Source organism: Rhinolophus sinicus, chromosome 14 (genome assembly GCF_057876585.1).
Source record: "Rhinolophus sinicus isolate RSI-liver-muscle chromosome 14, RSI-T2T, whole genome shotgun sequence".
Classification (NCBI taxonomy): Eukaryota; Metazoa; Chordata; class Mammalia; order Chiroptera; family Rhinolophidae; genus Rhinolophus; species Rhinolophus sinicus.
Window position 1 is genome coordinate 78,215,251 of NC_142514.1, and position 18,696 is coordinate 78,233,946.

At 37.6% G+C, this 18,696-nt stretch overlaps 1 protein-coding gene and 1 pseudogene across 1 annotated transcript in view; one reads left to right on the forward strand and one right to left on the reverse strand.

Annotated features, from left to right (window-relative positions):
- LOC148755741 (nuclear pore complex protein Nup153-like) overlaps nucleotides 1-18,696 on the forward strand; it is an 85,237-nt gene that overhangs the window by 10,536 nt on the left and 56,005 nt on the right. The window lies entirely within an intron of this gene.
- On the reverse strand, nucleotides 11,710-12,107 carry LOC148755742 (large ribosomal subunit protein eL28 pseudogene; annotated as a pseudogene).

An 18,696-nucleotide genomic window follows, 5' to 3' on the forward strand; every position in this document is an offset into this window, starting at 1 on the left:
TTGAAAAGATGAACAAAATTGACAAACCCTTGGCTAGGCTCAGTAAGATAAAAAGAGAGAAGACACTAATTAACAAAATCAGAAACGAAAAAGGGGAAGTATACACGGACACCACAGAAATACAAAGGATCATCCAAGAATACTTTGAAGGACTATATGCCACCAAATTCAATAACCTAGAAGAAATGGACAAGTTCTTAGAAACATATAGCCTTCCAAGGCTGAACCATGAAGAACTGGAAAATCTAAACAGACCGATCACCAGTAATGAAATTGAATCAGTCATCCCAAACCTTCCCAAAAGCAAAAGTCCGGGACCAGATGGCTTCACTAGTGAATTCTACCAAACTTCAAAGAGGATCTAATGCCAATCCTGCTCAAACACTTCCAAAAAATTCAAGAAGAGACGTACTCCCTAACTCATTTTATGAGGCCAACATTACCCTGAAACCAAACCTGGTAAGGACAACACAAAAGAAAGAGAACCACAGACCAATATCTCTGATGAATACAGATGCAGAATCCTAAAAAAATTCTAGCAATTCGAATGCAACAATGCATTAAAAAGATTATTCATCACGACCAAGTGGGGTTCATCCCAGGGGCACAAGGGTGGTTCAACATCTGCAAATCCATCAATGTGATCCATCACATAAACAAAATAAAGAACAAAAATCATATGATTATATCTATTGATACAGAAAAAGCATTTGACAAGACACAACAACTATTTATGACTAAAACACTTAATAAAATAGGTATAGAAGGAAAATATCTTAACATATTAAAGGCCATATATGACGAACCCTCAGCTAATCTCATAATTAATGGTGAAAAACTGAAGCCCTTTGCTCTACGTTCAGGAGCACGACAGGGCTGTCCCCTATCACCTCTGCTTTTCAACATAATGTTGGAAGTCCTAGCCAGAGCAATAAGGCAAGATAAATAAATAAAAGGCATTCAAATTGGGAATGAAGAAGTTAAATTGTCACTCTTTACAGATGACGTGATGCTATATATAGAAAACCCTAAAGAATCCACCAAAAAGCTATTAAAAACAATGAACGAATACAGTAAAGTTGCCAGCTACAAAATCAATACACAAAAGTCCATTGCATTGCTATATACTAACAATGAAATCTCAGAAAAAGAAATTTAAAAAATTCATTTTGCAATTGCAGCAAAAAGAATAAAATGCCTAGGAATAAACTTAACCAAGGACGTGAAAGACCTATATGCTGAAAACTCTGACATTTTTAAAAGACGTTGAGGAAGACACAAAGAAATGGAAAGACATTCCATGCTCAAGGATTGGAAGAATCAACATAGTTAAAGTGGCCATATTACCCAAAGCAATATACAGATTTAATGCAATCCCCATCAAAATCCCAATGGCATTTTTTAAAGAAGTAGGTAAAAAAAATCATCAGATTTGTATGGAACCACAAAAGACCCCGAATAGCCAAAGGAATCTTGAGAAAAAAGAACAATGCTGGAGGTATCACACTCCCTGACTTTAGCTTGTACTACAGGGCAACAATAATCAAAATAGCATGGTATTGGCAGAAAAACAGACACATAGACCAATGGAATAGAATTGAGAACCCAGAAATAAAACCACATAAATATGGACAGATAATTTTTGGCAAAGAAGCAAAAAACATACAATGGAGAAAAGACAGCCTCTTCAATAAATGGTACTGGCAGAATTGGAAACCCACATGAAAAGAATGAAAGTGGACTGCTATCTGTCACTGTGTAAGAAAATTAATTCAAAATGGATCAAAGACTTAAGCATAAGACCTGAAACAATAAACTGCATAGAAGAAAAGATAGGTATTAAACTTATGCACATTGGGTTCAAAGAACATTTTATGAATTTGACTCCAAAGGCAAAGGGAGTAAAAGCTAAAATAAATGAATGGGACTATATCAAACTTAAATGCTTCTGCCGAGCAAAAAAATGATCGACAAAATAAAGAGACAACCAACTGAATGGGAGAAGATTTTTGCAAACACTGCCTCAGATCAGGGGCTAATATTCAAAATATACAAAGATCTCACGCAACTCAACAACAAAAAAAACAAACAACCCAACTGAAAAATGGGCAGAGGACCTGAAGAGACATTTCTCCAAAGAGGACATACAAATGGCCAATAGATATATGAAAAAATGCTCAACATCACTAATCATGAGAGAAATGCAAATAAAAAACACAACGAGATATCACCTCACTCCAGTCAGAATGGCTATCATCAACAAGACAAATATTAACAAGCGTTGGAGAGGCTGTGGAGAAAAAGGAACCCTTATACACTGTTGGTGGGAATGCAGACTGGTGTAGCCACTATGGAAGGCAGTGTGGAGGTTCCTCAAAAAATTATGAATAGAGTTACCATATAACCCAGCAATCCCTGTTGTGGGTATCTACCCCAAAAATCTGAAAACATTTATACATAAAGACAAATGTGTTCCAATATTCTTTGCAGCTTTATTTACGGTGGCCAATACATGGAAACAATCAAAATGTCCTTCAATAGATGAAGGGATAAACAAGTTGTGGTATACATACACAATGGAATACTATTTGGCGGTAAACGGTGATGAAATAGAACCATTTGTGACAACATGGATGGATCTTGAGATTATAATGCTAAGCAAAATAAGTCAGACAGAAAAAGGAGAGAACCATATGATTTCACTGATATGTGGTATATAAACCAAAAACAACAAAAGAATAAGACAAACAAAAACTCATAGACACAGACAATAGTTTAGTGGTTACCAGAGGGTAAGAAAGAAGGGGGGTGGTAGATGAGGGTAAAGGGGATCAAATTTGTGTTGATGGAAGGAGAACTGACTCTGGGAGGTGAACATACAATGGGATTTACAGATGATGTAATACAGAATTGCACACCTGAAATATATGTAACTTTACTACAATTGTCACACCAATAAACTTTAATTAAAACAAAACAAAACAAACCAAAAAAACTGTGAGACATCAAAAACAATTACAGTTTGAGATAATGTGATGGTCAAAGGAGCCTAAGACACAACAACTAAATGTAATGTAATATCCTAGATGTGCTCTTCGAACAGAAAATGAATTCAGGTTTAAAAATTACACATATATACACAATCATTTACACCATTTCAAAGTGGTGCAAAGGGGAAGTATAGTGTATTATGACCATGAATAAGAAGGATTATCAAAGGCTTTCTCTAAGGAATTTATGTTTGAGCTAAGAATTAATGTGTAATTAGGCATTGGCCTGGTGAAGACAAGGCAGTTGGACTCCAAATGGGGAGAACAGTTTTAAGGATCTCAGAATAACTAAAATGATAAGACTTAAATTGTGTACATGAAAGAATGGAGGTGATGTATGGGAGATATGTTAATTGACTATTATAATGTTTGGGATGAATACAAGCTTAAGGGGTTCAGTTTAACAAACGGCTAATGCCCTTACGGCTGATGTGAGGAATACAGAGGAAAGAACATCTTTGAGTGATAAGATGATCCATGGATTCTTTTGGACAAGTACTCAGTATAGGTAGACTTCTTTTCTGTCAGAGAGACAGTGTGTACACCTATATTGTTTCAGTTGCACTGTTCTCTTCCTCCATTTTGTGCTTCATTTTCTTTCACTATGCTGTAATAAATAAATAAATAAATAAATAAATAAATAAATAAATAAATAAGGACCACTTGTTAAAAGGTCCAAAAAAGTGCAATAAGTAAACACTGTGTGCCACTTCCTGTTGTCACACTACGTCACAATTAAATTGTACAACAGTCAACCTCAAGAGTCATTCGAAGACTAGTTAAACAGAAGCCCTATAACTAAGGATGTTAAAAAGAGGCCACATCACAACTGGTAGGAGGGACGGAGATACAAAATGGGCTGACCCCAAACCCAGAGATAGTGGTTGAACACTGGGATGGACACTACTGGAGAAGGTCCCTCCCAGAATAGTAAGGTGACCCAGCCCAATACTAGGCTCTCCAGCCCAGGGTTCTTGTGTCAGGAAGACGATATCCCATGACACCTAGCAGTGATAATCAGCCAGGATTCTCTCAGCCTATCCCAGTGACAGGAGGCCAGCTTGAAATATAGATGCCATCTTAAAGGGCAGGTGCACAGACTCACTGATGTGCTCTACAGCGGATGCATGACAGATTGGGAGGCACCAGATATATATGGGGAAAGACTAAGTTGTGTGGCTCCTGAGTGAGGGCTGAAGGGACAGAAGTTATTATGATTGTGGGGAGCTTGCCTCACGTGTAGCCTACAGGAGGGCGCCATCTGATGTATGCTGAACTCTCCATCAAAGGACCAAATCTCAGACAACATTGATCTGCTAGAATCCCTGCCCCACCAAGCTAGTGAGGCGTCACCGAAGGGACTCTCAACACTCACTACACCACCTTGGCAAATACATCTAAAGAAGCTGTCTCAAAGGCTCAGCCTTATGGGCAGCAAGCAGGTGGCAATAGGCCTAGGCAACCCAGGGCCTTTTGCTAAGCTATCTGAGGTTGACTACTAATGGCAGCCAGCCTGGGTTCACAGAGAGGCCATGGCCTCACACATTTAGGTCCACTAGAGGCAGGAGCCAACCACAATAGCTTTGTACCTCCTACCAGGTAACCAGTAAGCCAGTAATAGGCAAGGCTAACATTAGCCTACACAGGAACCCCCACCCACAGACACCAAAAACAACATTCCCAGAGGCCAACTTCAATCCATACCTGAGCACTACCGGGTTACACCCACAAGTGTCACCCTAACGGGGGGTCTCAAAAGGCACAGCGCCTGTGGGGGCAAATACCCCTCTCAGGGGTCAGCCCCAACACAGCAGCTCATTCACTGTGGTCATAGTCTAGTCTCAGTCAATGAGCCTGGAAGTCAATCTCACCCACTGAAGTTCCAAAAGCTATCAAGGCTCACCTACAACAGAAGAACACACTCAAGGGAAACTATTAGAACACACACATAGGTGACCAGGCAGATTGTGTCATGGACACAAAAGACACATACTACATAAGGCAATCAAGCAAAGACAGAAAGACATAGCAAATCTATCTAATATACAGAAGCAAACATAGAGAGGCAGCCAGAATGAGGAAACAAAGAATCATGTCCCAAATAAAAGAATAGCAGGAACCTCCCAAAATTGAACTAAAGGAAATGGAAGAAACCAACCTACCAGAGCAGAGTTTAAAATACTGGTTATAATACTGCTTAAGAAACATAGTAAGAATTTCATCAACAATATAATAAGCATAAAGACAGCCATGTAATCCACAAAAAAGAACCACACAGAAATAACAAATACAATAAGTGAAGAATACACTAGCAGGAATCAACAGCAGATCAGATGAAGCAGAGGATTGAATAAGTGATGTAGAAGACGAAGTAGAAAAAAATACCCAATCAGAAGAAGAAAAAAGAATAAAAAAAGAAGAAATTTTAAGGGACCTCTGGGACAACATCCAGCATAATAGTCACATCATAGGACTTCCAGGAGGAGAAGAGGGGGAGCAAGGGATGGAGAACCTCTTTGAAGAAATAAAAAAGGAAAACTTCCCTAACTGGGAGAAGGAAAGAGACCTGCAAGGCTGGGAAGCGCAGTCAGTACCAAACAAGATAAAAGCAAGCACGCCCACTCCAAGACACATTATAATTCAAATGGAAAAGTTTAAATACAAAGAAAGAATCCTAAAACCAGCAAGAGAAAGGCAACTAGTTTCCTTCCAGGGTGCCCCCATAAGAGTGTCAGCTAATTTCTCAACAGAAATTTGCTGAGCAGAAGGGAGTAGCAGGACATATTCAAAGTGATGAGAAACGAGGGCCTACAACCAAGGCTACATAGAAAAGCTATCATTCAAAATTAAAATAGAGATATAGAGTTTCCCAGACAAGAAAAAGCTGAAGATTTCATTACCACCACACCAGTACTGCAAATGTTAAAGAGACTTCTTGAAGAAAAGGGGGAAAACAAACAAAGGAAAGAAGATAAAAAATGTGAATCATAAAATGACCATCACTTGTATCTATCAATGATCACTTTAATTATAAATGGTAAATGAATCAATCGAAAGGTAGAGGGTAGTAAAAGGATAAGAGAAGAAGACCCTTACATATGATGTCTACAACAGACCAACCTCAGATCAAAGATACACATAGACTGAAAGTAAAGAGATGGAAAAAGATATTTCACACGAATGAAAATGGAAAAACAGCTGGGTCAGACAACATAGACTTTAAAAGAAAGGCTGTAATAAGAGACAATGAAGGACATTACTTAATGTTAAAGGGATCAATCCAATAAGGGGACATAACCCTAGTAAACATCTATGCACCCTACATAAGTGCACCTAAATATATAAAACAAATATTGACTGGCATAAAGGTAAAGATGGACAGTAACACAATCAGAATAGGGGACTTTAACATCCCATTTTCACCAATGGACAGATCTTCCAGACAGAATATCAACAAGAAAACTGCGGCTCTAACTGACACACTGACCAGATGGATTTAACTGGTATTTTCAAAGCAGCAGAACATACATTCTTCTCAGGTGCACACGGAACATTTTCCAAGATAGACCACATGTTGGGCTACAAAACAAATTTCAATATTTCAAGACAATTGAAATCATATCAAGTGACTTCTCTGACCACAGTGGTATGAAACTAGACATTGTTTCCAAAAATAAAAAACTGAAAACACTCAAACACAAGGAATAACATGCTACTAAACAATGAAGAGGTTAACAACGAGAGCAAGGAAGAAATCAAAATATATCTTGAGACAAATGAAAATGAAAGGACACTGACAAAAATCTGTGGGACCCAGCAAAAGCAGACCTAAGAGGGCTAATTGTAGCCATGAAGGCTTACCTCAAGAAACAAGAAAAATCTCAAATAAAGAATCTAACTTTACATCTATGGGAACGGGAATAGGAACAGCAAACAAAGTCCAAAGTGAGTAGAAGGAAGGAAATAATAAAAATCATGAGGAAACAAACAAAATAGAGGCTAAAAAACTATACAAAACATAAACGAAACCAAGAGCTCCTTCTTTGAAGAGATAAACAAAATTGACAGAACTTTAACCAGGCTAATCAAGAAAAATAGAGAGGGCCCAAATAAATAAAAGCACAAATGAAGGAGGGGAAGTTACAACACACTGGACAGAAATGCACACAATTTTCAGAATATACTACAGGAAATTATACTCTAACTAACTGGACAGTAGGAAGAAATGGGTAAATTCCTAGAAGCATAACATTTTCCAAGGCTGAATCAAGGAAAAACAGAAAATCTGAACTGACGGATTACTACTAAGAAGTTTGAATCGGTAGTCAACAAGCTCCCAACAAACAAAAGACCTGGACCAGAAGGCTGCACAAGTGAATTTTACCAAAAATTCAAAAAAGAATTAACATCTATTCTTTTCAAACTATACCATAAAATTCAAGAGGAGGGAAGCCTCCCAAACTCATTCTTCAAGTCCACCATTACCCTGATTCCAAAACCAGACAAAGACATTACAAAAAAAGAAAATTATAGGTGGATATCCCTGATGAATATAGATGCCTCAACAAAATATTAGCAAACAAATTCAGCAGTACATGGAAAGATCATGCACCACAGTGAAGTGGGATTTATTCCTGGGATGCAAGATTGTTTCCATATTCGCAAATCACTTAATGTGAAACACTTCAAAAATAAAAAGAAAAAGAAAAATCATAGATCATATCAAGAGATGCAGAAAAAATGTTTGACAAAATTCAGCACCTGTTTATAATAAAACTTTCAGGAAAGGGAGAATACAGGGATACCTCAACATAATAGAGGCCATATATGACAAACCCATGCCTAACATCATGCTCAATGGGGAGATCTAAAAGTATTCCCCTTAAGATTAGGAACAAGAAAAGGATACCCGCTTTCACCAGTTTTATTCCACATAATACTGGAAGTCCTAGCCACAGCAATCAGACAAGGAAAAGAAGTAAAAGGCATCCAAATTGGAAAGGAAGAAGTAAAACTGTCATTACCTGTGGATGACATGATACTATATGTAGAGAACACCAAGGATTTCACCAAAAAATATTAGAACTGACAAATGAACTTAATAAAGAGCCAGGATACAAAATATATATTCAGAAATCATTTGCACTTGCTGTACCAATAACAAACTATCAGAGAAATTTAGAAAAAATCCTATTTAAAATTACATAAAAAAACAACAACAAAAAACTACAAACAAATTCAACCAAGGAAGTAAAACACCTGTACTCAGAAAATTATGACATTACAGAGAGAAATTAAAGAAGATACAAATAAATAAAAGCATATACCATACTCATGGCTAGGTAGAATTAATGTAGTTAAAATGTCCATACTACCCAAGACAATCTATAGATTCAATGCAATCCCTATCAAAATACCAACGGAATTTTTCACAGAACTAGAACAAATAATCCTAAAATTTAGATGGAACCATAAGAGACCCCAAATAGCCATGGAAATCTTGAAAAAGAAAAACAAAGCTAGAGGCATCATGCTACCTAATATCAAATTATACTACAAGGCCATAGTAATCAAAACAGCTTGGTATCGGCATAAACACATACACGTAAATCAACGGAACAAAAGAGAGCCCAGAAATAAACCTATGCCAGTATGATCATTTAGTCTACGACAAATAGAATTTACACTGGGGCAAAGACAGTCTATTCAATAAACAGTGCTGAGAAAATAGAACAGATATGAGGTCTGACAATTAAGTTCACAGCCAAAGTCGCAATGATGTTGCTAACCTTATTTGATATCAGAGGGATTATCACTGTGAATCTGTACCAACTGAACAAACAGTTAACTGAGTTTACTACTTCAAAATGCTAAAAAAGGCGGCATGACAAGATTAGACGACCAGAATTTTTCTGTAACAATTCATGGCTTTTGTATCATGACAATGCACCAGCTCACACAGCACTGCCTGTGAGGGAGGTTTTACCCAGTAAACAAATAACTTTATTAGAACACCCTCCCTGCTCACCTAATCTGCCCCAAATGACTTCTTTCTTTACCTAAAGATGAAGGAAATATTGAAAGGAAAACATTTTCATGACATTCAGGACATCAAGGGTAATAAGACGACAGCTCTGATGGCCATTCCAGAAAAAGGCTTCCAAAATTGGTTTGAAGGGTGGACTGCAGGCGTTGGTGTCGGTGCATAACTTCTCAAGGGGAGTACTTCAAAGGTGACTGTAGTCATATTCAGCAATGAGGTATGTAGCACTTTTTATAGGATGAGTTTGCAAACTTAATTGTCCAATGTTCATACAAGCAAAAAAAGAGAAAAAAAGTGAAAATGGACCACCTTCTTACTCCATTTACAAAAATACACTCAAAATGGTTTAAAGACTGAAACATAAAACCTGAAACCATAAAACCCTTAGGAGAAAATATAGGCAATAAGCTCTCAGACATTACCTGCGGTAATATTTTACTGATATGTCTCCTCTGCCATGTGATGTCTGTGAAGTGGCATGCCATTGGAGTTTTATTTTGCATTTTGTTGTTTACTATGGAGGGAGACATTTTTTTGTGAATTTCTTTGTCATTTGTTTTTCTCTTTCTTTATCCATTTTTCTCATAGGTTATTTCTTTTATCAGGAAGAGTCCTCCATGTATGTTGAATAAAAATTTGCAAAAGATACAGACTAACAGAAGATTGGTTAATTTAATGTTTCTTTCTAGAGGTGACTGTATTTGTTTTCTCCTTACTTTGAGCTGAACACAGGTCTCCTTTTAGTCCTTTTATAAATCAACTTCAGCTCAGCTGGGTCATTTAAGTTTTGGTTCACAGTGCTTTTGCTTTTATTTGTCATTTGTTTCTAATTAAATTTCATTTGTGACTTCCTCATTGACACGTGAGTTTTTTAGAAGTATATTTTTTGACATTACATAGGAGATCTTGTAACAGTTTCTGTTGAAGGTAAAATCATGTTTAGATTGAAATTGTGGCATGCATTAATACTGATTTTCTTCATATCTATTGGTATTTTCCTTTGCTGGCTTATTTAGTGTTGGGGGTCTTTGTTTTTCTATTTCTTCATCTCCTCTTTTCCTATTTAGCACCTTTGTCATTGGAACTCTGACTGAACAGAGTCATGATTGGTTTGGCAGTTTGGAGTTTCTACCATAGGGCCCTCTTGTGATATTTATGTGGAGGCCTTGGCTCAGTTACTGGTCTTGAGGGTCTTTTTTCCCCCTTAGTTTGTACTTGTTGCCGGCCTGGAGCGTTGCAAAGAAAGGACTGTACCAATGTATTGTAACACTTTGAATGCTATTCATTATAACTTGCATAAAATTTTGTAGTTTTATCAAATCACTTTTCTTTTGTCATTAAAGGTCTTTATGTCCATATGTTTACATTGTGAAATGGGTTGTCTTACCTTGTTTACGTAAGGAAATTAGTATCAACTGATGTAACATGAGTTTGTACTTTAGACAGGTTTTTATGTTTCTCCCTGAAATGTGCGGCCCTGCCTTTTTAAAGTTTATTTCTTTAGGAGAAAAACATCAGCTTGGTTTGGTGTGAGCCTGGTGCAGATTTGTAAATTTTGCTTATTTTCCTTCAGTTTCAATTTTTAAAAATATAACTATTTAACTGAATCTCAGGTTGACACCTGTAGCTCAATGTTAGCCATTTCACTAATTTAATTTGTGTTTATTCTGATTTTGCTGAGTTGAGACATTTGGGGCGTGGTGGTGGTGCTTAACTGTTTCTTGATTATTTTGCTCTTACTATCAGGTATAGTAACTGTCAGGAACTTTATGACCCTCTACACCGCCCCCCCCCCATCTTACCTCCTCTCTTATCTAGGTCCCCTCCCTTCCTCTGTAGGGATTGTTAGTCACTAAACATTGTCATTTTGCCTCTACTGTGATGTCAATCTCATTTCTATAATGAAAATGTTCATTGATAGTGTTAATTGGATAAAAATAACCTTTTAGATAGTTCATCAAAAAAAGGGTTTATTCAGGTGGTGGCCAGTTAGCTCAGTTGTTTAGAGCATGGTGCGAATAGCACCAAGTTTGCCGATTTGATCCTCATATGGAGCACTGTGAGCTGTGCCAGCCTTAAAAAAAAAAAAAAAAAAAAGAGTTCACTGGGGATAAGAAAACAAAACCAGCACAGCAGTGTGGGAACACACACTTTCGGGCCATTATCCACGTGCAAAACAAGTGCTCTCTCAAGAAGGTTCCCTTATAACACCTCCTACAGGAAGTTAGAACCATAAAGTTTTACAGGAAGTTGGGACTAGAGAGTAACAGGAAGCCCAGCTCCAGCCATAGACCTCCCAAGCCCTGGTCAGTTTCCTTAAACGGCCCGTTGGCTTTTACCAATAGAGAATAAGTGAGTGGTATATGATGAGACTGGTATTCGGGAGATTTAAATGCTTGATATTATCAGGTCAGGTACAGCCCTGCCACTTAGTGGCGTGGATGACCTTGGTAAAAGTAACCTTTTTATACATCAACTTCTTCCTTTCCTTCCTTCCTTCCTTCCTTCCTTCCTTCCTTCCTTCCTTCCTTCCTTCCTTCCTTCCTTCCTTCCTTTCTTTCTTTGGAGAAAGTCAGCTGATGCTTTATGGTGTATTGCTTGTGGTCAGGAAGGTGCTCAGGAGCCCTGGGTGGGGCGAGCCTGCTTCCTCTTCAGTGTCCCTGGCTCCTGGCTGCGCAGGATGGCACTGGCGCTGTGGGTGTCGGCCATGCGCAGACCTCGGCGATCATGTTCCGGATGCTGCTGAGGGGGGCCCGAGCCTTCGTGTTGATGTTTGTCCTCATGTAGGAGGTGGATGGCTTTCACTGGCTAGATCTCCACTTCATGACGACCACCACACCTCTGAGGTTGGCCCCTCGCTCCAGGTCCATATTCTTGCGGTGAATCAGCCCGTTACAGCGGAAGGAGTTGCAGGCTTTCACATTATTGGGCTCAGTGCTGTATGTAGGCTTGTTCCTTCTGATCAGGATGCTAGAGCAGTTGCGCACAGCCTTCCGTTGCAGATGCGTGAACATGGTGACAGCGCCTCTCCTTGCAGCAGCGGTAGACAGAACGGGCAACTTCCTTCTCTTTAACTTGGAGATGTGAATAGTAAGTATATTTAGCTTGTGTCTGTAGGATGTCTGCTGTTTAAGCTACAGGATATTAGGCCATATATCTCCATGCCTCAGTTTCCTCTTGCACAGCAATGGTGTCTACCTCATGTGAGATAACCCAAGTAAAGGAATTATAAAGTTAACATATAGTAAGTCCCACATTTTCGGTGGTTGTGTTCAGTTGAGGTTTCTGTAAGCACCCAATTATAGACTTTCTTTTTGCCAGCTTAGTGGGACCCACTTCTGATCAACCAAGTCAAAATTTGGGTGAGCATGGTGGAATCAAATTTAGGGTTGTTTCAAGGTCAATATATAAGGAAACAGTATGTCCAAGCTTAAGGAGTAGGCGTGAGAACGAGGTTATTCAGTTGATGTGTCCAGGTGTTATAAGGTTCTAAAGGGAAGAAACTAAGACTAGTCATTGGAGAGGGGAAGAAACATCCCTACAGAAATAACCAAATATGTCTTTTGGTGTTTTTCTTCCCTCACAGATTTGATTATAAAATTCACACAGAAGAAATGTTGAAAGAAGTGTGCAGTGGACAAACATATTACCAGCACCCAGATACTGATATTTTGTTGTATTTGTTTTACCAAATGAATATCCATCCCATTATATTTTGGGTGTATTACAAACTAAACTTAAGGTATGAACACACTTCACCCCCAAATACTCAGCATGCATTGTTCGAACTAGAATTAAATATGTATTGTGTGTTTAATTTAGCAAGAATTTACATGTAGTGAATTGTAAAATTCTTAGGTGTACCACTGAATGAATTGGACAGGTGTTTACACCTGTGTAATTCAAAGCCTACCGAGGTGTGGAACATTTTCAGTCCTGCGGAAAATTCACTCATGCTTTTTCCCAGTCAATAATACTCATTGTCTCCCCCCCCATGGCAATCAGTGTTCTCATTTATCCCTGCATCTATTAGTTTTGCTTGTTCTAAATGATCATATCAGTGCAGTTACTCAGTGGGTAGTGTTTTCTACCCTGCTCTTATGAAAAGCTGCTGTGAACATTCCTGTATCTCTTTATAGACATATGTTTATTTCTCTTGGGTAAATACCTACAAGTGGACTTGCGAGTAATAGTTTGAAGGTGTGTGAACCTTTCCGTCACTCTACATCCTTACCAGTAGTTGGTTGTACTCTTTTAAATTGTAGCCATTCTGCTTTGTGTATGCTGCTGTGTCATTGTAATTTTACTGTGCATTTCCCTCGTGACTAGTAATGTGTTCTTGTTTATGTGCTTCTTGGCCACGTGCATGTCTTGCTTTGTGAGGTCTCTCTTCAGAACATTTGCCATTTAATAACTTGAATTGTCTTTTTATTATAGAATTATAGGGGCTCTTTATACATTCTGGACACAAGTACTTTGTCTGATACAGGCTTTACAAATATTTTTCTCCCAGTCTGGCTTGACTTTCATTTTCTTAATATTATCTCTTGATCAGCAGATGTTGTACATTTTATGAAGTCCCTATTTCATGTATTTTCTGCATTATTTCTACTGTTGTTTGTATTCTATGAAAACTTTGCCTCTTCCCAGGCTGCAAAGAAATTCTCCAGCGTTATCTTCTAGAAGATTTTAGGGATGGTTTTATGTTTTCTCTAAATTCCTTTGACTTCTCATGTGATCTGTGTATTATTGTGATTCCTACTTAACCATGACTTTAATATTTTAAAACATCTCGAGACTCCTTTTATAGCCCAGTGTATGATGTGCTTGATGAGTTTTGAAGAAGTTATATTGTGTAGTTATTGGGTATTTTGACCTCTAGAAGTCAGATAAATAACTGATAGTATTTCTTACACTGTCTTTGTTCTTGCTGATGTTTTGTTTGTTTTTTTTTTCTTTGTGGGTGGTGACTGGTTAATCTTTTAAAATTGAGTGATAGGAGTTAATATTATCAGCTTTCCATTTGGTGAATTTGTCTTTTTCCCTTAATTATGTCAATTTTTCTTCATGTATTTTGAGACCCTCATGACAGCATGCACCTTACATTTATTATGGCTCCTCGGTGATGTGGCCCTGTTATTATTACTGACTGTATTTTTTTTTAAGTGTTTTGAAATAATACTTTTTCTTGTAATCTACTTCATCTGGTATTCATATAGCCTGCCATTCTATTACTAGAATAACGCTTCTTACGGCAGGTTCTATCTTTTTCATCCATTTACTTTCAACCTGTGTGTTTATATTTAAAATAAGTCTCTTGGAGACAGCACATATGTGTTTCTTTCCTTCTTATCTTTCTGCCTGTTCATTGGAATGTTTGTAATTAATGAAATTATTTATATGGTTGGATAAATACCTACCTGTTAAAAATTGTTTTAATTACTTTTTGACTTCTTATCTCAATCTTTGTGGTTCCTCTTGGGATTGCTATACATGTCCTTAACTCTTTTACATTCTACTTTGTGTTTATCTTGTACCACTTCCTGTACAAATTTAAGAATCTTGCACTTTTATAGTTTGATGTACTACCCCCTTTCCTTGGTTGTGCCGTACTTGTCATTTCTATTTCATTGAGATACATAGACTATAATCCCACAGCATATAATCTTTGCTGTATGCAGTTATGTGTATTTTAAAGAAGTTTAGAGAAAAGCAATGTGGTTTTTTTTAATGTCTTCTCACATAGTCTCCTTTTTTTTTTTTGAAATCTGCATTTCTATTTGGTCTCATTTCCCTTCAGCCTGAAGACCTCGTAGAGCAGGTTTCATGGAAACAGATTCTCTTAGATTTCTTTTATCTGAAACTGTCTTTATTTTCCTTTTTTGGGGGGAGGTTGACTGTACTGAGGTGTGGTTTATGTATAATAAACTGCATCCATTTGATGTTATTCAGATTGTTTTGGTGGCAGTGAACTTACCTGAACTCAAATCCTGTCTCCTCTGTGGTGGGCAGCAGCCGAGACACTTTAGTCTGAGTTGGCTGTTGGGTGTCCGTCCATCTTCCACTCATGTAGTTACAGGTCTGCCAGGTATTCGGGCAGCTGCCATGCAGATCGGGACTCCCCTTCTGTGGCTCTTCAGTCATGCATCTCCTGTCATTTTCGAGCTGCTGTGGTCACTTAGTGTGTCCTCTGATTCTTCAACCAACACATTTGCTGTTTCCTCTGTGCATTTCAAGTGTCCCGAGGCCCCAGCTCAAAAGAGAATAGGAAGGTCACTCAATGCTTTTCTTTTCTTCCAGATGGTTCCCCTCCAGTTTCTTCTTGATTTGAATTATACTTTAACATTTTCAGATGTTTGTTTTTAATATTTTGGCCAGAGTTTGTAATTATTATGTCAGAGTGTTGGGCAGATACCAGCTACTCCACCAATAGCAGAAGTGGAACTCGTTTTGTTTGTGGTTAATCTGGGTCATGTGAGACTTGGGGTGGCCTTTGCTATATTGGGTTAAAAACCAAGGCAGTTAACCAAACTCATGAAAAAAGACATTTATTAAATGTTTGATTTATATGCCATGACCACATATCACTTTATGTTTCATGTTAATACCACCACTTGGTCTATTATTTTTCCCCTCATTTTCATCAACTAGGAGATTGGTACTTAGGGCTGTTAGGGTCCAAGTCGCATGGCTGGCTGGTGGCACAGCTGGGATTCAAATCTTGCTTGGTTTTTTGATTCAAGAGTCACATTGTAAATTAATACTGCAGGATGCTACTTTCTCCCTGTCTAAATCAGTTATTTCTCCAGGGAATCCTGCTTCCTTGTCATGGAGGTGCTCCTCAGTTTCAGGGAATCATTTGAAAAGGAATGTCTTTCTCAGTTTGCTTGTATGTTTAATAGGCCATAAGAACATAAGTAAAAGTCTTTTTATAGTTGGTAGTGAATTAAGTTTGTAGACTACCATTTTATTTAAAGCACAGTTTTGCTCAGTGACATTTTATGTGCAAGTAATTACACCCTTACACTTGTGTACCATTCAGAAAGCAGGGTATAAGTTACCAAGTTTAGGATTCATTAAGTGAGCACCATGAAATTCCTGATTCCAAATATTAAATCTCACAGACAGAAGGGTGTTGTTATGGAAAAGAAAACAAATAAGCAAGCATTTAAATATGGTGTGTTCATTTTTTTGTAGACTGGAAATTGAAAAATATATGACACCAGGACAAAACAGAGAACAACAAGAAAGGTATTGTCATCTTTATAGCTAAACATTATATTGAATTTGTAAGGTTTATATTTGATTCACATTAGGCTTTTTGAAGATTAAGTAAATTTGAAAAACAGAGCCTTTTACACAAAGAAATCTATCAGCTTTTAAAATCACATTCAGCTGTACCTTTATTTTCTTGTTAGTAGTTCTCTAATTTTTAGGTAATCAGTTCACAAATTATGGAGCAGAGTAATATATCAGTTGCCTCAATTTCCTTTAATTTTTCTTTTTGCTTAGTGGTTTTTCTCCCCCAAATTTCAGTATATCTGCAACCAATGGTTTATCTTCTGGAGTAGATAGTGGAGGTGGCAAGATGAAATGGGAGAGAACACACATTGTGGTAACTAAACCCCCAGAGGAGGAGGTAGGTTATATAGTCAATACTGTTGATGTTTATTAAAGGCCTTGGTGCGCTGTGGTGGGGATGGGAGGTGTGGAGGGGTGGGCTTTGGGGTGACCCAGCACAAGATTAACCTGCCACTGAAACAGTCCCTTCAAATTGTGTGTGTGTGTGTGTGTGTGTGTGTGTGTGTGTGTTTTAAACTACCAGGCTTTTAAATTTTAAGTCATGTTCACTGTGACAACACAGAAAACCTAACCTAGCACCTATAATTATGATTATCATCTAAAAGCCATAATTCGTCCAAACAGAATTGCAACTGAAACTATTTGACCCTCAGAATATTATTACATAATTAGGTTTTGCTTATTTCTGAAATGTCTTTAAATGGATTAATATTGTGTGTATTCATCTCCTTGCCTTTTTCTTCATAGGATTTATTCAACCTGTCAGTGTCATAAAAGGTAACTCCGGGTTATTCAATTTCACTGTTATATATTTATCCAGTAGGAAGATTTCCCACAATCCATTCTGCAGAGTGCATCCTAATACGTGCTGAGGGGAATGTACATGCACTGCTCCCTGGACAAGGTGCCGTCTGTTCTGTAGGCTCTTTATCTAGGAATGGGGTTGGATTATAGGGGGTCATACACACCTTCAGATCTGTGATGTGTTGCCTCATTGCTCTTCAAGGTAGTTTTACAGCTTCCCACTTCCACATGACGGTGCGTAGCTCTGCTGTTCCTTGTCCATAAAGTACTGATTTTGTTTATTTCTAAACTTTTGCCGCTGTGATGTCAGTGAAGCGGCACACCAGTGGAGTTTCATTTTGCGTTGTGTTGTTTACTACGGAAGGGAAAAATTTCTTTTTTTTTTTTTTGTGAGTTTCTTTGCCACTTGGGTTTTCTCTTTCTTTATCCATTATTTTGCATGGGTTGTTTCTTTTGTTAGGGCGAGTCCTTTATATGCTCTCAACATAAAAGTCTGAAAATGATGTAGACTGTAGATTGTTTAATTTATCCTTTCTTTCTGTACGTTTTTATTTGTTTTCTCCCTAATTTTAGGTGAACCCAGGTCTCGTTTCAGTCTTTTTGTAAAGGAATTTCAGCTTAGCTGGGTCATTTAAGTTTTGGTTCATAGTGCTTTTATGTGTCATTTGTGTCTAATTAAGTTTCATTTGTGACTTCCTCATTAACGTGTGAGGTTTTTAGAATTAAATTTTTAGACCTTAAGTAGGAAATCTTGTAACAGTTTCTGTTGAAGGTAAACTCATGTTTAGATTCAAATTGTGGCATGTATTAGTATTCATTTTCTTCATGTCTATTGATATTTTCCTTTGCTGGCTTATTTAGAGATGGAGGTCTTTGTTTTTCAGTTTCTTCATCTCCTCTTTTTCTATTTAGCACCTTTGTTATTGGGACTCTCTGACTGACAGAGTCATGAGTGGTTTGGCGGGTTGGACTTTCTACCATAGGGCCCTCTTGTGATATTTATGTGGAGGCCTTGGTTCAGTTACTGGTCTTGAGGGTCTTTTTTTCCCTTAGTTTGTACTTGTTGCTGGCCTGGAGTGTTGCAAAAGGAGGGAATGTATCCATGTATTGTAATATCTTCAAAGAAGGTGTCTTGAATGCTATTGATCATAACCTGTATAAAATTTTGTAGTTTTCTTAGCAAATCGCTTTTCTTTTGTCATTAAAGCTCTTTATGTAGACACATTTACATTTGTGAAATGGGTTATTTGTCTTACCTTGTTTACATATGAAAATTAGTATCAAGTAACGTAACATGAATTTGTACTTCAGACGAGATTTTATACTTTTCCCTAAAATGTGTGGCCTTGCCTTTTTAAAGTTTATCTCTGCATATGGAAAAAATCAGCTTGGTTTGGTGTTTGCCTGATGACAGAGTTGTAAGTTTTGTCTATTTCCCTGCAATTCTAATGTTTGAACTATAATTCCTGAGATATAATTCTTTAGGTGAATCTCTGG